The sequence below is a fragment of the Chiloscyllium punctatum genome, chromosome 9 (assembly GCF_047496795.1).
Source record: "Chiloscyllium punctatum isolate Juve2018m chromosome 9, sChiPun1.3, whole genome shotgun sequence".
Classification (NCBI taxonomy): Eukaryota; Metazoa; Chordata; class Chondrichthyes; order Orectolobiformes; family Hemiscylliidae; genus Chiloscyllium; species Chiloscyllium punctatum.
In genome coordinates this window covers 93,561,108-93,581,324 of record NC_092747.1, presented here as the reverse complement: position 1 = coordinate 93,581,324, position 20,217 = coordinate 93,561,108, and positions in this window count along the sequence as shown.

Here is a 20,217-nt window from a genome sequence, read left to right as displayed (position 1 = left end):
CTAACCTCACAAGCTTGTGGCACCAGGAGTAATCCAGATATTACTAACCTCGAGGGCCTCCTTTTTAAATTCCTGCCTAACTTTCTCAATCCTCTCTTCAGAACCTCATCCTTTGCCCTTCCTATGTTATTCGTTCCAATGTTTACAATGACCTCTAGCTGTCCCCTCTCCCCTTTGAGAACATTCCGCATCCTCTCTGTACCAAGGAGGTAACACACCATTTTGATTTTTTGCTGCTGGCTGCGGAAACATCTGCCTGTGCCTTTGAGTAAAAAGTCCCCTAACACAATCGATTACTTGGAACCTAACATAATCCTCATTACATTAAAGCCTTGATACCAGGATCTTGGCTGTTCATATTACATTCCCCTGAGAGTCGATCACCCCCTACATTTTCCAAAACAGCATACTTGTTTGAGATGGGGATAGCCACAGGAAACTCCTGTGCTACCTGCCTATCCCTCCATCTTTTCTGAAGTTTACCCATCTACCTGACTTTATCTGTGGCTTTTCTCTCTTCCTATAACTGCCATCCATCACATTCCCTTGCTTTTGTAAATTCCTCATTGCCTCAAACTGTCACTCCAACTGATTCATTCAATTCAACCAAAGATATTTATTGCAGATACAATCTTCAGTGATACATAAACTTTCTCTAAATTCACACATCCAGCAAGAAGAGCATATCACTCTACTAAAGGCCATTTTTGCTCCTTCACAATCTACAGACCCGAAAAATAGCACCATCTTATTGCTCTAAAAACACTGTCAAGGCTAACTTCGTACTTATGGCTTATAGTTTGAAAATTTAATTAAGAAATAGATTTCAATAGAACATGTAATCAAGAAAGTATCCACTCTACGCACTATTGTAGTCTTACAGTAAGGCTACACTTTAAAGTATGCACTTATCTGTTTCTGTGCTGTGACCTCCCAAACTAGTTCCTCCAAGGTCAATTGTGAATTTTGTTGTTTGTTAAGTTTTCCTGGATGCATTCCGATGTCCAGATTTACAGGAATTCTAACAGCAACGGCAGTAACTGCGCAGACTCACTGCTGTGTCAGTTTTTTTTTTGTCTCGCTTTGTCTCCCTCACTGATCATGTGCTGCCTTTGTCTATTCCTCTCCCTGTTAAAAGTGCTGTTGTTTTGACTTTCTTTTTGCAAAAGTTCCAAAACAATGCAACAGCTTATTAAACAGCAATTGCTGCTCTTTGAAGTCAAGGAAATCACCTCCAACACCTAAAATATCTCAAAAAAGGAGCAGCTCTTACAGCCACAAATTTGTAAGACATAGGATTTATAGTCATCGAGAATGAAATAAGTTGATTAGGGATAGTCAACATGGTGTTCGTAAAGGGTAGATCATTCCTCACAAACCTTATTGAGTTCTTTGAGAACATGATCATACAGGTGGATGAGGGTAAAACAGTTGATGTGCTGTATATGGATTTCAGTAAGGTAATTGATAAGTTTCTCCACAGTAGGCTATTGCATAAAATACGGAGGCATTGGATTAAGGCTGATTTGGATTTGGTTCAGAAATTGGATCGCTGAAAGAAGGCAGAGGGTGGTGGTTGATGGGAAATGTTCATCCTGGAGCTCAGTTACCAGTGGTATACCGCAAGGATCTGTTTTGAGCCAATGCTGTTTGTCATTTTTATGAATGACATGGATGAGGGCATAGAAGCATGGGTTACAAAATTTGCAGATGGCACGAAGATCGGTGAAGTTGTGGATAGTGCTGAAGGGTGTTGTGACTTACAGAGGACCATATATAAGCTGCAGAGCTGAGCTGAGAGGTGGAAAATTGAGTTTAATATGGAAAAGTGTGAGATGATTCACTTTGGCAGGAGCAACAGGAATAAAGAGTACTGGGCTAATGGTAAGATTCTTGGTAGTGAAGATGAGCAGAAGGATCTCAGTTTCCATGTACATAGATCCCTGAAAGTTACCACCCAGGTTGATAGGGTTCTTAAGAAAGCATATGGTCTGTTAGCTTTTATTGGTAGAGGGATTGAGTTTCGGAGCCACGTGGTCAAGTTGCAGCTGTACAAAACACTAATGCGATCATGCTAGGAGTATTGCGTACAGTTCTGGTCACTGCATTATAGGAAGGATGTGGAAGCTTTGGAAGGATTCAGAGGAGATTTACTCGGATGTTGCCTGGTATGGAGGGAAGGTCTAACAAAGAAAGGCTGAGGGATTCAGGCTGTTTTTGTTAGAGAGAAGAAAGTTGAGGGGTGACTTAATTGATGCATATTAGATAATTAGAGGGTTAGATCGGATGGACAGTGAGAGCCTTTTTCCTCGGATAGAGTCATAGAGTCATAGAGATATACAGCACAGAAACAGACTCTTCGGTCCAACTTGTCCATGTTGACCAGATATCCCAACCCAATCTAATCCCACATGCTAGCTCCTAGCCCATATCCCTCCAAACCCTTCCTATTCATATACCAATCTACGTGCCTTTTAAATATTGCAATCATACGAGCATCCACCACATCCTCTGGCTGCTCATTCCATACATGTACCACCCTCTATGTGAAAATGTTGCCCCTTAGGTTTCTTTTATATCTTTTCCCTCTCATGCTAAACCTATGCCCTCTAGTTCTGGACTCCTCCACACCATGGAAGAGACTTTATCTATATATCCTATCCATGCCCCTCATGATTTTATAAACCTCTATAAGGTCATCCCTCAGCCTCCGATGCTCCAGGGAAAACAACCCCTGCCTATTCAGCCCTTCTCTATAGCTCAAATCCTCCAATCCTGGCAACATCCTTGTAAATCTTTTCTGAACCCTTTCAAGTTTCACAACATCCTTCCAATAGGAAGGAGACCAGAATTACACACAATATTCCAAAAGTGGCCTAATCAATGTCCTGTACAACCCCAACATGACCTCTCAACTCCTGTACTCAATACTCTAACCAATAACGGAAAGCATACCATACGCTCTCTTCACTATCCTATCTACCTGCGACTCCCCTTTCAAGGAGCTATGAACCTGCACTCCAAGATCTCTTTGCTCAGCAACACTCCCAAGGACCTTATCATTAAGGGTATAAGTCCTGCTAAGATTTGCTTTCCCAAAATGCAGCACCTCACATTTATCTAAATTAAAGTCCATCTGTCACTTCTCAACCCATTGGCCCATCTGATCAAGATCCAATTGTAATCCGATGTAACGTTCTTCTCTGTCCACTACACCTCCAATTTTTGAGTCATCTGTAAACTTACTAATTGTACCTCTTCTGCTCACATCCAAATCATTTATATAAATGATGAAAAGTAGTGGACCCAGTGCTAACCCTTGTAACACTCCACTGGTCACAGGCATCCAGTCTGAAAAACAACCTACCTTCTGTTTTCTACCTTTGAGCCAGTTCTGTATCCAAATGTCTAGTTTTCCCTGTATTCTATGCGATCTAACATTGCTCACCAGCCTCCCATGGGGAACCTTGTAGAACACCTTACTGAAGTCCATATGGATCGCGTCCACCGCTCTACTCTCATCAATCTTCTTGGTTACTTCTTCAAAAAATTCAATCAAATTCATGAGAGACATGATTTCGCACACACAAAGCCATGTTGACTATCCCTATTCAGTCTTTGTCTTTCCAAATACATGTACATCCTGTCCCTCAGGATTCCCTCCAATAACGTGCCCACCACCAACGTCAAGTTCACTGCTCTGTCGTTCCCTAGCTTGTCCTGACCACCCTTTGTAAACAGTGGCACCACGTTATCCAACTTTTAGTCTTCTGGCATGTCACCTGTGACTATTGAAAATGCAAGTATCTCAGCAAGAGGCCCAGCAATCACTTCTCTAGCATCCCACAGAGTTCTCAGGTACACCTGATCAGGTCCTGGGGATCTATCCACTTTTATGTGTTTTAAACATCCAGCACTTCCTCCTCTGTGATATGGACATTTTTCAACATGTCACCATCTATTTCCCTACATTCTATATCTTCCATGTCCTTCTCCATAGTAAACGCTGATGCAAAATATTCGTTTAGTATCTCTCCCATCTCCTGTGGATCCACACAAAGGTCTCCTTGCTGATCTTTGAGGGATCCTATTCTCTCCTTAGTTACTCTTTTGTCCTTCATGTATTTGTAAAAACCCTTTGTATTCTCCTTAACTCTATTTGCCAAAGTTATCTCATGTCCCCTTTTTGCCCTCCTCATTTCCCTCTTAAGAATACTCCTACTGCCTTTATACTCTTCTAAGGATTCATTCGATCTATCTTGTCAATACCTGACATATCCTTCCTTCTTTTTCTTAATAAAACCCTCAATTTCTTTAGTCATCCAGCATTCCCTACACGTACGAGCCTATCCTTTCACCCTGACAGGAATACACTTTATCTGTATTCTCGTTATCTCATTTCTGCAGGCTTCCCATTTTCCAGCCGACCCTTTATCTGCGAACATCTGTCCTCAATCAGCTTTTGAAAGTTCTTGCCTAATACCATCAAAATTAGCCTTCCTCCAACTTTTAGATATGGTCTATCCTTTTCCATCATTATTTTAAAACTAATGGAATTATGGTCGCTAGCCTCAAAGTGCTTCCCCACTGACACCTCAGTCACCTGCCCTGCCTTATTTCCCAAGAGTAGGTCAAGTTTTGCACCTTCTCACGTAGGATGGTAATGGTGAGCACGAGGGGGTATAGCTTTAAATTGAGGGGTGATAGATATAGGACAGACATCAGAGGTAGATTCTTTTCTCAGCGAGTAGTAGGGGTGTGGGACACCCTGCCTGCAACAGTAGTTATCTCACCAACTTTAAGGACATTAAATGTTCATAGTATAAACATATGGATGAAAATGGAATAGTATAGGATAGATGGGCTTCAGATTGCTTCCACAGGTCGGCACAACATCGAGGGCCGAAGGGCCTGTACTGCGCTGTACTGATCTCTGTTCGATTTGTTGGATATGCATTTTTATGTCATTTTTCCCTTCTCCTTTATTCTGTTCTTGTCAAATATAGCTTAATGGTGTAGCTGTACATTGTAAATTAACCTGTTCACCTGATGCAGACTCAAAAGCAGCACAAATCTAACCTAGTGAATTATCATCCCACTAGTCTCGTCTTGATCACAAATGAAGTGATGTGAGGAGGGGGTGTATGTTGTGAATTGGTGCATACTCAACGATAGTCTGATCACTGACATTTGGTTTGGGTTTCATCAGAACCACTCAGCTCTTGAGGTCATCATGTTAGTCTTGGTCCAAATATGGACAAAATTGCTGAACATCTGAGGTAAAATGAGAAAGAGACTGTCCTTGGCATCAAAGCAGCATTTGACAGCATATGGCATTACAGATTCTTAGCAAAACTGGAGTCAAAGTGAATTAGAGTAAACTTTTTGCTGGTTGAAACAAAGGAAGATGATCATGGAGGTCAGTTGGAGGTCAGGTACTTCAATTGTGTGTCACTGTTGCCTGATAGCCAGTGGAATTATAATTGTAACAAAATCTGCAAGTCAAAGTAATTGGACAACACTGAAACTTTCATCTGTTGTCATAAAATCTCACTTATTACACTAATACCCTGAGGATAGGCAATCTGCATCTTTAGTTTTTCTGGTTTACATGTGACTACAGATTCACAGTAGTATGTCTGACTTTTTTATCCCCCCAGTCTTTTGAAATAGCCTAACAAGGTACTCACTTCAAGGACAATTTGAAATGCACAACAAATGCTGGTGATCCCACACACCATGAAAGAATAAAAACAATTCTCAACACAGTGTCCTGAGTCCAAACATCTTCAGCTGCTTAATTCATTATTTTCCCTTGCCAAAAGGCAGAAACAGTTCTATTCAATGTTCAGCACCAATCATGACTCCTCAAACTTTGATGAAGTCTGTGTCCATATGCAGTAAGAACTAGACAACATCCGGCTTAAATTGATAAATGGTAACATTTGTGCCACATGTGTGCCAGGTAATAACCATATCCAACAAAAGGATGCATAACTATGTCTGCTTGACAATTAATAACATTACCATCATTAAGTCTCCTACTATCAACAGCCCACAGGGTTACTTTGACCAGAAACATTAATGTAATGGCCGACTCAATATTTTGGCAACAATAAAAGGTCTGGAGCTGGAAATCCTGAGGTGAGTAACCTAACTTCTGTTCGTCATCTACAAGGCACAAGTCAGCACTGTGATAAAACATACCTCACTTGCCTGGATGGGTACAGATCCTACAGCAGTCAAGAAGCTCAGCACCATCCAGGCCTCTGCTTCATCAGCACCCCATCTAACATTTTCAACATTTGCTCCCTTTGCCATTGACACACATTGGCAGCAGTGTCTACTGTCTATAAGATATTTTACCATAACTTGTCCACGCTCCTTAACTTGTGACCTTTATCACATAGAGGGCCAGAGCACCTGGTGTGTGCAAACTTGCCATTTTCTCTCTCAGCTACTCATTCTCCTGATTTTGAATTTTATTGTCATTCCTTCACTGTCATTAGGTCAAAATCCTAGAACTTCCTTGTTACTAGCTCTGTGTGCACGTAGAAAACATAATTGCAACAGATTAAGAAGACAGTTAGCCATCATTACTTCAAACAAAAGTTTGTATGGGAAATAAGTGCTGGATTGACCCGTGATACCCACATCCCAAGAAAGGATACATTAAAACATATTGAATTATTCATCAACAATTATGGCTGAGCCACATCAACTGCTATTTTGCATAATTCTTCTTGATTAAAACAATTCATTACTCCAGGGCCATTCTAGATTTGGACAATAATGATAATGTCAGATTTGTGTCTTCTTTGCTAATCATCACTGAAAATCCTAACTCATATTCACTTGACTCCCACCTCGATCGAGGAGTGTGTGGAATTTACTGGATTTCCCATCAATGCATCCAGTCACCTGCCTGTGTTTGTGTTTTTTCTCCCCCTTGTTCATCAAGCTCTCAGTTTCCCCAAATCCCTTAGTTGCGTGTTTCTCTACTTTCTGAAATCTTCCAGTTGCTTTTCTGAGCTTATTCCAGCCATGTTAATCTCTTCTCCTTTGGACACATTTTAGACTGGTTAGTAAGGTTAGATCACATGGAATCAGGGAGAACTATCTACTTAGATACAAAATTGATTGGAGACAGAGGATGGTGGTGGAGGGTTTTTTTTCAAACAGGAGGCCTGTGACCAGTGGTGTGCTGCAAGGATTGGTGTTGAGTCCACTGCTTTTTGTCACTTGATAACAGATTTGAATGTGAATATAGGAGAAATGGTTAGTAAGTTTGCAGATGACACCAAAATTGGTGGTGTTGTGGACATTTAGATAACTGTTACATTTTGTATTCAAAAGGGCCACAACACACTGCAGCACACCAGAACTGCAAAAAGAGGAAGAGGAATATCTATACAAGGTATTCGCCAAAAACAGATACCCTCGCAATTTCATCAACAGATGCCTAAGGGAGAGACAACGGAACGAGGACATGCCACAACCCAAAGGACTAGCCACACTACCATACATCAGGAGCATTTCTGAACTGACAGCCAGACTACTGCGACCACTAGGACTCATAACAGCACACAAACCAACAGCCATGCTCAGAAAACAACTCACCAGAACGAAGGATCCGATACCCAACATGAGCAAAACTAATGTAGTGTACAAAATCCCATGCAAGGACTGCACAAAACACTACATCGGACAAACAGGAAGACAGTTAATGATCCGTATACACGAACACCAACTAGCCACGAATCGACATGACCAGCTATCCTTAGTAGCCACACACACGGACGACAAGCAACATGAATTCGACTGGGACAATACTACCATTATAGGGCAAACCAAACAGAGAACAGCCAGGGAATTCCTAGAGGCATGGCACTCATCCACAGACTATATCAACAAACATATCGACCTGGACCCAATATACCGGCCACTACAGCGGACAGCTCGAACTGACAACCGGAAGCGGCAGAGACAGGCCACTATAAATGCCGGAGGAAACAGCACAGAAGCGCTTCACAGGAGTCTCCCAAGCACTGAGGATGTCACTTAGATAGGGGACGAAACGTTTGCAAGACAGATTCCCAGCTCGGCGAACAGAACCACAACAAGTAAATGATATACTCCACCTCATGGATATGTGTTAATATTTCATTGTTTTGAATCTTCATCCACAATCTTTACTCTTTAAGGTATACGTGTGGAGAAATGTTGAAGAAATTAGAAAGCTGATTTTCAAATCTGTTTGAACTGCTACATAAAAGCTTTTCTGGCATCAACAAGTTCTGGAGTAGGATTTGTAATGGGAACTTCTAACTCAGAGGCTGTGGTTTGACCAACTGTGGCCCAAGATCACTATTAACACTAGACATGTTAGTTCACCTACAATATCTTTAAATCAAAATAAACTGCACCTTTTGAAATGACCTGGAAAAGTTGTGTGAGGATAGCATTGAATTTAATCGTGGAGTGTACACAGTGAAATTAGTTGCTAACACTTAATTTTCTCATGCATGCACCACTGTCAAGCCTAATTATATCCTTACTGGATGAACATATACACACATGCATTTCTCAGCAGAACAATCAAGAATGCTTGATTCCTTTGTGATATCAAGATTAACAGGCTCAGAATTTTCTGGAGACATGCCATCATAATGATAGTTTCAGTTAGAGTCAGTTTTACTGCAAAAAAACCCAACTTATTTCATGCCAGTTGTCAGACATGTTATGTCAGTCAGCCAGTTTTCTCACCAAAATATGCATTAAGTTATCATAATTTCTCCCAATGCCTATTTAAATCATTCTAAAACGCAAAAATGTTGAATGAGACATGCTTTGATCAGCAATGTTAGTGGGCTCTTTGATTTTAGTTAGCATTGCAATTATTCAAATGCATGCAGCTGGCTTTTCATGGTCCTTAGCCGTTCAAAGCTCTTTAAGTTTCATTAAACTTGTATAGCAATCAATATTTAACTTACGTAAAAAAGGCCCTTGTCATGGGAATTTGCAGACGACTTTTCACCAACTGAAATTTGTATCAGATAATGTATCTTGATTTTCTTTTCCTTTTCTTCATGGTTTCCCTCAATCGGGCTTCAAATATATTACATTTGACACCAGTAGCACAAATCAATGAATAAATGTAAAATAATGCAGATGCTAGAGATTTGCAATAAAAAAAACTCTACAGCATCAGCAAAAATTAAATGGAGAGAGAAGTAGAATTCATATTTTGAGCTCAATATAATAGTTATTTGGAACTCAAGCCAGGCAACTGGAGAAATTCAGGTAATGCCAGCTACAAGTACTTTATCACCAAGGATGGATGCAACGCATCATGGGAATGGTGCAGATAAACATGAACTGCACATGGCTACTAGCTTCAAACAGTGTAAGTTCCCTGTCTTTCAACAGATGTCATTACTTTCAGCTAAATTCAGGGAAAACCCTTTTTTTTTCGAGGCAGTGGAAGCCCTAGAGAGCTTTTACATCTGTTCCATTCATGTTAAGGTCAGAAAATCCAGATCCCTAAAGATAACGTTTTGCAAAGATGTTCTTCACATGTACCTATGAATACACAGGCATGTATACTTGCAAAGGATTTAAAGGATATAGCATTTAATATAATCATTTTGAAAGGTCATTACATAGTGAAGAAAGGGAATCACAATTCAGTAAAACAGTTCAAACATAGTCTTTCAAAGATAAAGATTTCCCGTTCAATTCTGTATAAATATATATTTGAAGCTCCAGGGACTATGTTTGGATAGTTGAATGGACTCTCAAAAAGATACCAAAGATCAATTTTAACTTCAAACAATATGATGAGGTTTTATAGACAGTGTAAAATTTAACCCAAGGAGGTTTTTACAAATTTTAACAAATAGAACAAAGTAGTAGCACAGCCAAAAGTATTGTCAGTCCTGAGACCTTGCAAGTAAAATATATTGACAATATCACCTCATGATCATTCTCATCGAGAAGCAATCAGCTCAATTTTTATAAAGTAGAATCATATTGGATATGAAACATTCTCTTCCTCAAAAGTCCTTGCAGATCTGCTGATTTTCTCCAGCGATTTCCAGTTTTATTTCTGTTTTTAATAAACACTGATATAAATTTGCTGTCGGAAAAGCAGGATGCAGATTAATTTCATGTTTGGCCTTTATCATTATTATTTTGCAGCATTCAGGCACAATTGCTGGTTTGATACAGTTGACATTTGCTAACTCAGCAAAAACAATTAATTTTATTTGTATTTCCCTCATTTTTAATCATGTAATATGATGATGGACTTGGTTGCTGCCTTGACCAGATTAAATTACAAACAATTACATATTCTTCCTCTTAAATAATTTCTTGTCCTAAGTGCTTGTTTTACTAGCCTTCAATCAATAGAGCAAAATATATCTTCAAAATACACAAGAAAGTAGTTTAAGTTTTTCTTTTCAAAGATTGTCCCTAACATTTCACAAGTGGTTTCATAACACGGTACATTGACTCATTGCACCAGCTCTTGAAGGCCATCATACTGAGAGCAGCGATGGATTTGCCTATTTCTTTCTGTGACTTTAAGTGTACTCTGCCTGGAGGTAAGCTCTTTTTGACATTTTAACAGCATCTGCCCTGCTGATGCCATCACATGATCGTGATGATTGATTATTTAATATTTCCATCATTGTGCTTTTATTGATTCTGGACATTATTTTCTCATTCTTTATAAATGGGGCACAGGCCATTACCTCTGCGATTGCCATGCTTGTCTAGTTCAGGTTGAAAATACTCCTCCCCTGGGAATTAATTCAAACAGCTCTAACAGAACACATTTTCACTAGAGCATAGGACATGGAATATATGAAACTTGGCATATCATCCTTACTACCTGAATAGTGAGTACACTGATTTAAAATCTGAGCTTTACTATTAGATTTTGTAAAAGAGAAAGTTTTCTTCCATCACCCTTTCATTATTTTCCATAATGCCAAGGATAACTTAATGGAAAACTTAATTTGGTTTCATACATTTACAATGGTGACTATTTTTCTTAGATTAATTCACATTAATTTAATGTTTTCAACAGTACTGTTTGACCTCAATGTTAGATAGAAGCAAGATCTATAATTGAAATGAATCAATGACAATTATATAAAAACAGACATGAAAAAGGATCTTGTGGTGCTGTGGTAGCATCCAACCTCTGATTCAGAAGACCTAGTTTCAAGTCCCGATGAAGGGCTTTTGCCCAAAATGTCAATTTTTATATTCCTCCAATGCTGTCTGACCTGCTGTGCTTTTCCAGCACCACCATCTCAACTCTAATCTCCAGCATCTGCAGTCCTCACTTTTGCCTGGGTTCAAGTCCTGCCTACTTCAGAGGTGAGCAACAATATCTTTGAACAGATTGATTTGAAAGTATAGAAAGTAGACATGATTTACTCATGAGATGGATGCTATTATCATTAAAATGAAGCAGTTAAAATTTCTGCTAATAATGAGTGTGATCAGAGTACAAACCATGAAACCCATTCATTGTTTCAATTTGATGTGTCTCAGAGATTGCTTTTCCATCTTCAGGATCATCTCAGTGAATCAACACTGAATGCCCTGGATGTTTTGGTATTCTTTCAATAATCAGTGACCTGAAGCTTCCCACTGTGACCATAGGCTTTTGTTCTATGTCCCCAGCAAATTGGAGAATTTTCCAATAAGGCAAAGCATCGCAGAAGAAAAGTGGATCACATAAGATGCAAGTGCATTAAGACGAAAAGAGCAACTAGGGAGAGAATGGGGCCCCTTAAAGATTAACAAGTCATCAATGTGTTGAACCTCAGGAGATGGGAGAGATACTAAATGAATATTATTTATCAGTTTTTATTGTGGAGAAAGAAATGGAGGCGAGAGAACACGGGGAAATAAATATTGAGGTTTTGAAAACAGTTCACACGACAGCAGAGGAAGTGCTGGAGGTCTTAGAAAACATAAAGGTGGATAAAACTCGAGGACCTGATCAAATGTATCCCAGGACATTGTGGGGAGCTGGGGGAGAAATTGTGGGGTGCCCAGCAGAGATATTTGTATCATCTATAACCACAGGTAAGGTGCTGAAGGACTGGAGGTTGTGCCTTTAATTAAGAAAGACTGTAAGGGTAAGTTTGGGAACTATAGAACTTGAACCAGAAGTCTCAGGTTCAAGTCCTACCTGCTCCAGTGGTGAGGAATACCAGCTTGTGATGACACTGCTACTTTAACAAGTTATGTTGTCCTTAGATTTTTTTTGTCTCAGAAGGTTCTGAAAACAAAGGTTCTGAAAAGTCTGGGCTTGGATGGCCAATTTTATTCTAGCTAACAGATACTGCCTCAGAAAAAAATGCTTTCAAGTTTAAAAAAGGGGAGTGGCCAGTTCTGTCACCTCAGCTGTTCTCTGGTTTGGTTTGGTCTGGCTATTCACTGAAAACAGTCAGGCAGTTCAAAAGCTGCTGGACCCAAAGTAGCAGGTCCAGGCTGATCCTCCTCTCTCTCTGGCTTCTCTCCTGATTTTGCCTTTTGTACCAAAGGATGTTTATAGGGATTGTGAGAAGTATTTTGACCAGCAATTTTAAGTTGTTATAATCTGTTCGGTTTTTGGATCGTTTAATTTATTCGGCATTCTGTTCTCTTTCGTTTGTGTTTTATTCGATAATCTTACAAATACATTCTGTTTTGTTTAAATCTAAGTTGTTTGACTAGTTGCATCCCTCCTGGAATATCCACTGTGCACCTGCTTAAAACAACTAACAAAGTTCGGGTCTGGATTACTTTCTTGAAAAGTTTTGCGAGGGGTCTAGCCTGGTCCATAACAATCTCTGTTGATGAGAAATATATTTCAGAGAGAAAATGAAACATCTGTTCAGCAACAGATCAAGGTCAAGGGCTGCAAAAATAATCAGTTTCACTTATCCTTTGGACTGGTTGCTGTTGCTGCTTGCCATATAAACAACTGGAATTTAGACAGTTAAAAGCTGTCCAAACCCAACTCATTCATCCTGGAAGCATGTATAAATTGTGTTTTCTCTGAATTCACTGGAAATTGCTGTACTATGCTCCCTAATTATTATCCTTATTTCCTTCCGCAAAAGATTTGTATCAATCTCCTGTTGCGGCTCATACAGGGCATTCCCTGCTTTGGCTACTCCAGTTGCGAATGACACATGTTTCAGTGATGCAGCTTGCCCTTTCTGGATTATTCTGCAAGGCACCATGAAGTGGTCTAGACTTTTAAATCTTACATTAACCTCACAACCGGCCTGTAAATCTATGGCCCTGGTGAAAGTGTGGTCAGTGTTGTATTTTGAGTTGTCTTCTGCCTAAGGATTTCTTAAAGCTGTCATTTAGCCATGTTCCAAAGACCTTGAAAGGAGGCTCAAGCCTTCCATTAATGATCATATATCTGAACATGGATGGAGCGGAAGCATTTTCAGTTGAGAAACTCTGCTAGTTTGTTGCGGGACTCTCTCAATGTAATGCTGGTGCTGTTGAAAGCACCTTGTCCTGGGAGAAGCCAGCAATGGTGGAGAGTTCCACAGTCCAAGCTGCTTTTTTATTAAGCATAGGAGAACAGCTGTGATGTGAAAGAAAGTAGCATCCGTGACATTCCAAATGCATTTTTTGATCTTGATTGGGAGATGCAATGCAGATTTCTGGATGTTTCTTGGAATAAGCTTCTGGCATCAATAAAAATCTGGACTGTAACCTTGGTGGCCACTTACATGAGATGTCACAAGACATACTTCAGCAGCTAAGATAGTTCAGTGAGTATGCCCTGGGAGATTCTTAACCCGCATTTGTCATGTGAGTCCGAGAGCTGTAGAAAGTAACAGCAAGGCTGTAGAAGTGGTATGGTATCCTTCTGCTCCTCCTGAGGAACCTTTAGTTGTTGCTTCTCCCTCTGGAGTCCATGCAGCAGCAGTTGTTGCTGTTCTTACTGTTTTCACTGACAATGTTGTAATTGCATCTCCCTCAGTGCTGTCTTCATATTTGAAGCAACATTACAAGGACTATAGCCACGGGGATGTCAATGTTAGATGTGCGAGCTGATAATCTGTAGGGAATGTTGGGAAGAGAAAACTATTTTACTACTTCTGAGCCCTCACATCAATTGCAATGACACCTTCTGTTGTGCCCTGACAGAATGTGTGCGATGGAGGTTTCACAGGGAGATCAATGTCATAGCTCAATAAGGAGCAGTGAGGTATGAAATCTTATCTGAATCCACATTGTTGAAGCACAGTGTTCGTGTTGCATTGAGGAATGAAATTCTGGCAGTAAACCATCGTGATAGCCTATCCCTACCAAAAAAATGGCACACCTGAACCTCACATACCATGTCCTTGCATATTCACAGCTCAATGTGCACATGTAACAGCTTTGAAGCATTGTCTTCCAGTGATTTTAATGAAATGTGTTACAGAAAATCCAAAGGTGGCACTTCTACAAATGAATCAGATTATATTTGTTTATTTGATATATTAAGGACAATTAGGGCACACAATGTAATGATCATGATAAGTTGAGGCTGTACTTTGTAAAGTGAATACTTGGAGAATGAATGACCTGCTAATAAATTGCAATTTGAGGTCAGATAGGCAGCATTGCAGAATCAATGGATGTCAAGACCATTGCAATTTCCCCTAGCAGGCTGTAGATTTGAACAGCTGTCGTTCTGCCCTCAAAGAACTGTAACTGACAGTGCCCACTCTACATGAGGTACAGCCATTTGTATCATTCTTGTGCAGTTGACTTTGGAATAAAGAAGACAAGGTTTCAAGTTTGAGTTCTTGTGAATGACCTGCAGGCTCAACCTAAGATGCAGGTTTATCACTCCATCTCTCATGTTCCCTTTTGTATTGCAGTCTCTGTGGCCACAGTGACCCATTGGCCTTCCCCATTTCCTTTCAGCCCTTTATATAAATGTTAATGTCCTCAACATACCCCCAGAACCCATTAATTTTGCAATTTTCCATGCCCTTGTTGAACATACATTCTCCTCAATCTGAATCCAGTATGATAATTATTTGGAATTGGTGACTCTTTATTAAAATCTAATGAATGATCACCACATTCAATTCATTTTGGAAAATTCTATACCATTGTGTATTAGCTGAAAATATATGGAACAGATATTGTAAGATTGCACTACTATCATTGAATATTGTGAGACACAACCAAGTTTCAGAGAGCTACAGAACAATAATAGACTTCCAGCAGTTCCTAATAAGTTCATCTACATGAATAGAATGCCATAGCCACATCACATGTATGCAAGATATGCAGTGTAAAAGCCATGAAGTTATTCACACTTATGCACTTTCAGTGACCACTGCATGCCTCAAAGTACTTTACAATTTAAAGAAGTATCTCTGAAATAATGTAGGAAATTTTGCAACAAATTTGTGCTTAGCAAGTTTCCAAATTTTAACCTGGTAAGGAACAGATAAACTATCTTTGCAGACTGAGGCATAAGGAGTCACAAATCGATAGGATATTGAAGACAATGTTTGGTATGCTTTCCTTTATTAGTCAGTGCATCAAATTTGGGGGTTGGGAGGTCATGTTGCCGCTGGATGGGACAATGGTTAGACCACATTTGGAATATTGTGTGCAATTCTGGTCACTCTCCAATTGGAAGGGTGTTGTGAAAACTGAAAGGGTTCAGAAAAGATTTACAAGGATGTTGCCAGGGTTGGACGGTTTGAGCTGGAGGGAGAAGCTGAATAGGTTGAAGCTGATTTCCCTGGAGAGTCGGAGACTGAGGGCTGGCCTTCTACAGGTTTATAAAATCATGAGGGGCGTAGATAGGGTAATGAGACAAAGTTTTTTTTCCTTGGCGGGGTGGGGGGGGGGGGGGGGGGGGGGTAGGTGGAGTCTTTAACTAAAGGACATAAGTTTAAAGTGCGAAAGGATAAATTTAAAAGGAACCTAAGGGGTAATTTTTTCATGCAGAGGGTGATGTGTATATGGAATGAGCTACCAGAGGAAGGGGTGGAGGCTGGTACAAATGTATTATTTAAAAGGCGTCTGGATGAGTGTATGAATCGGAAGGGTGTAGAGGGATATGGGCCAAGTGCTGGCAAATGGGACCAGATTAGTTTAGGATATCTGGCCAGTATACATAGCACGGTCTGTTTTCGTGCTATACACCTCTGTGACTCTATGACTGTATGAGTATACAAAGATTAACTCCTGTCTTCTCCTTCAAACTGCTGCATTGGAATTTTTTACAACCTCCTGAAAGATAAAAATAGTGCCTTTTATTATCTTGCCAACAAAAGTCCAGCATCCAGTTTCTTCATTACTTTCAATTAAGTAGTCATTTCATTGAAACTCACATGGGAAATTAACATATTGATCAGGCAAGCAAAGCAAATTGTACCAAAGCTTCCAATCACCATGCATACTTACGTTTGTGAATTAATATTAGTATTGTTTATAATGGTTGCAATGTGTCGGTTAGGTGGGGTGTATTTCAGCATCACAGAAGTTGGTTTAGAAAAGTAAATATTTTTTGCCCTTCAAAGATATAAAAAAAAAGCTAACTGATAAAGTAATTGATACTACTCCATTTCCAGATCTTATTAACCATGCTCATAAATTGAAAAGGCAAAATCCCTTTGCTGGAATATACCTTACAGAGTCACAGAATTACACTGCATTGAAACAGTCTCCTCAGTCCAACTCATCCATGCCGACCAGATATTCTAAACTGATATTGTTCCACTTGCCAGCATTTGATAAATATCCCTATAAACCTTTCCTATTTATGTAACTATCCAAATACCTTTTAAATGTTGTAGTTGCATCCGCCTCTACCCCTTCTACTGGCAACTCATTCCTTACACCCAGGACCCTCTGCATGAAAAAGTTGTCACTCAGGTCCCTTTTACATTTTTCTTCTGTCACCTTAAACATAATTTTGGACACCCCTACCCTGAGAGAAAGACCATGGCTATTCAGGCTATCTATGCCCCTCATGCCTTTATAAACATTTATAAGCCTCTGACACTCAGGGGGAAAAGGCCCAGCCTATTCAGCCTCATTCTATTAGTCAATCTCTCCAATCTTGGCAACATTCTTGAAAATCTTTTCTGAACCCTTTCAAATTTAACAATATCTTTCTTTAAGTAGGGAGACCAGAATTGAATGCAGTAATGCAGTATGCTAAAAGTGACCTCACCAATGTCTTATACAGCCTCCCAACTCTGAAACTGAATGCACAGATCTCATTTGTTGGGAGACTATAAATTATCATATTGCACATTACAATATTTTCTGTCTATAAAGTTTTTAGAGGTGTGATAAAAACAGAGTGAGGTTTAAAAGGCATTAGAACATAGAATGTTATAGCACAGTAAAGGCCCTTTGGCCCTCAATGTTGCGCTGACCTGCGAAATTAATCTGATGTCCATCTAACCTACACCATTCTATTATTACCCATGTGAATGTCTAATGTCCATTTAAATGCCCTTAACGTCGGCCAGTCTACTGTGGTTGCAGGCAGACTGCTCCATGCCCCTACTACTCTCTGAGTACAGAAACTACCCCGATATCTGTCCGACATCTATTACCCCTCAAGTTAAAGTTATGTTCCCTCATGTTAGCCTTCACCATCTGAGGAAAGATGCTGTTGCTGTCCACCCTACCTAACCCACTGATTATCTTATATGTCTCGATTAAGTCAACTCTCAACATTCGGTATTCCAAGGAAAACAGCCTCAGTTCCCTCAGCCTTTCCTCATAAGACTTTCCTTCCATAACAGGCAACATCCTAGTAAATCTCCTCTGAACCCTTTCCAAAGCTTCCACATCCTTCCTATAATGCGGTGACCAGAACTGCACGCAGTGTCTTGTACAGATGCAACCTTTTGACTAAGAAACTCAATCCCCCTACCAATAAACAGCAACACACCATACACGTTCTTAACAACCCTGTCAATCTGGGTGGCAACTTTCATGGATTTATGCACCTGGATTTGAGTCCTCTCTGTTCATCTATACTGCCAAGAATTTTACCATTAGCCCAGTACTCTGCATTCCTGTTACTTCTTCCGAAATGAACTATCTCACACTTTTCCACATTAAACTCCATTTGTCACATCTCAGCCCAGTTCTGCATCTTTTTTATGTCCCTCTGTAACCCAAAACATCCTTCGGCACTATCCACAATTCTGCCTACCTTAGTTTCATCTGCAAATTTACTAACCCATTCTTCTATGCGTACCTCCAGATCATTTATAAAATGATAAATAGCAGTGGCCACAAAACAGATCCTTGCGACACACCTCTGGTAATTGAGCTCCAGGATGAACATTTTCCATCAATCACTACCCTCTGTCTCCTTTCAGCTAAACAACTTCTGATCCAAACCGCTAAATCACGTTCAATTCCGAAACTCCTTATTTTGTGCAATAGCCTACTGTGTGCAACTTTATCAAACGCCTTACTGAATGTCCATATACACCACATCAACCACCTTACCTTCATCGTTGTCACCTTCTCAAAGAACTCAGAAAGGTTAGTGAGGTACGACCTACCCTTCACAAAACCATGTTGACAGTCCCTAATCAAATTATTCCTTTCCAGATGATTATAATTCCTATCTCTTATAACCTTTTCCAACAGCTTACCCACAACTGAAGTAAAGCTCACTGGCCTATAATTACCAGGATTGACCCGACTCCCCTTCTTGAACGAGGGAACAACATTTGCTATCCTCCAGTCTTCTGGCACAACTCCTGTCGACAATGATGACATAAAGATCAAAGCCAAAGGCTCTGCAATCTGCTCCCTGGCTTCCCAGAGAATCTGAGGATAAATCCCATCCGGCCCCCGGGTCTTATCTATTTTCAGATCTTCCAAAATTGCTAAAATCTCCTCCTTGTCAACCTCAATCCCATCGAATCTTGGAGCCTGTATCTCGTATTCTTACTAACATTGCCCTTTCCCAATGTGAATACTGACGAAAAGTATTCATTAAGCGCTTCCCCTATGTCCTCAGATTCCACACTAAACTTCCCACTACTATCTTTAATTGGCCCTAATCTTACTCTAGTCATTCTTTTATTCCTGATATACTGATAGAAGGCCTTAGGATTTTCCTTGAACCTAACCGCCAACAACTTCTGATGTTCCCTCCTGGCTCTTCTTAGCGCTCTCTTTAGATCTTTTCTGGCTAACCTATAACTCTCAAGCCCCCTAACTGAGCCTTCATGCATCATCCTCATGTAAGCCTTCTTCATCCTCTTGACAAGAGCTTCAACCTCTTTAGTAACCCATGGCTTCCTCTCTCGACAACTACCTCCCTGCCTGACAGGTACATACTTATCGAGGACTGGCAGTAGCTGTTCCTTGAATAAGCTCCACATTTCAAGAGTGTCCATCCCCTGCAGTTTCCTTCTCCACTCTATGGATCCTAAATCTTCCCTAATCACATCATAATTGCATTTCCCCCAGTTATACCTCTTTCCCTGCGGTGTCTACCTCTCACTGCCCATTGCTATTGTAAACATAACTAAATTATGGTCACGATCACCAAAGTGCTCACCTACCTCCAAGTCTAACATCTGGCTAGGCTCATTCCTTAGTACCAAAACCAACATAGCATCACCCCTTGTTGGTCTGTCTACAAACTGTGTCGGAAAACCCTCCTGGAACAAAAACTGATCCATTTAAACTACTTGAACTATAGTATTCCCAATCAATATTGTGGAAGTTAAAGTCCCCCATAACAACTACCCTGTTTCTCTCACTCCTATCGAGAATCACCTTTGCTGTCCTTTCCTCCACATCCCTGGAACAATTCGGAGGCCTATAGAAAACTCCCAACAGGGTGACCTCTCATTTCCTGTTTCTAACCTCAGCCCAAACTACCTCAGAGGATGAGTCCTCAAACGTTATCTCAGGTGCTGTAATAGTACCCTTGTTTAACAATGCCACACCCCCGCCTCTTTTATCACCTTCTCTGTTCTTGTTGAAACATCTAAATTCCGGAATCTGCAACAATCATTCCTGTCACTCCTCTAGCCATGTCTCTGAAATGGCCAAAACATCAAAATCCCAGGTACCAACCCATGCTGCACGTTCACCCACCTTATTCCGGATGCTCCTGGCATTGAAGTACACATATTTTAAACAACATCCTGTTTGCTGATGCCCTCTCATGATCTTGTA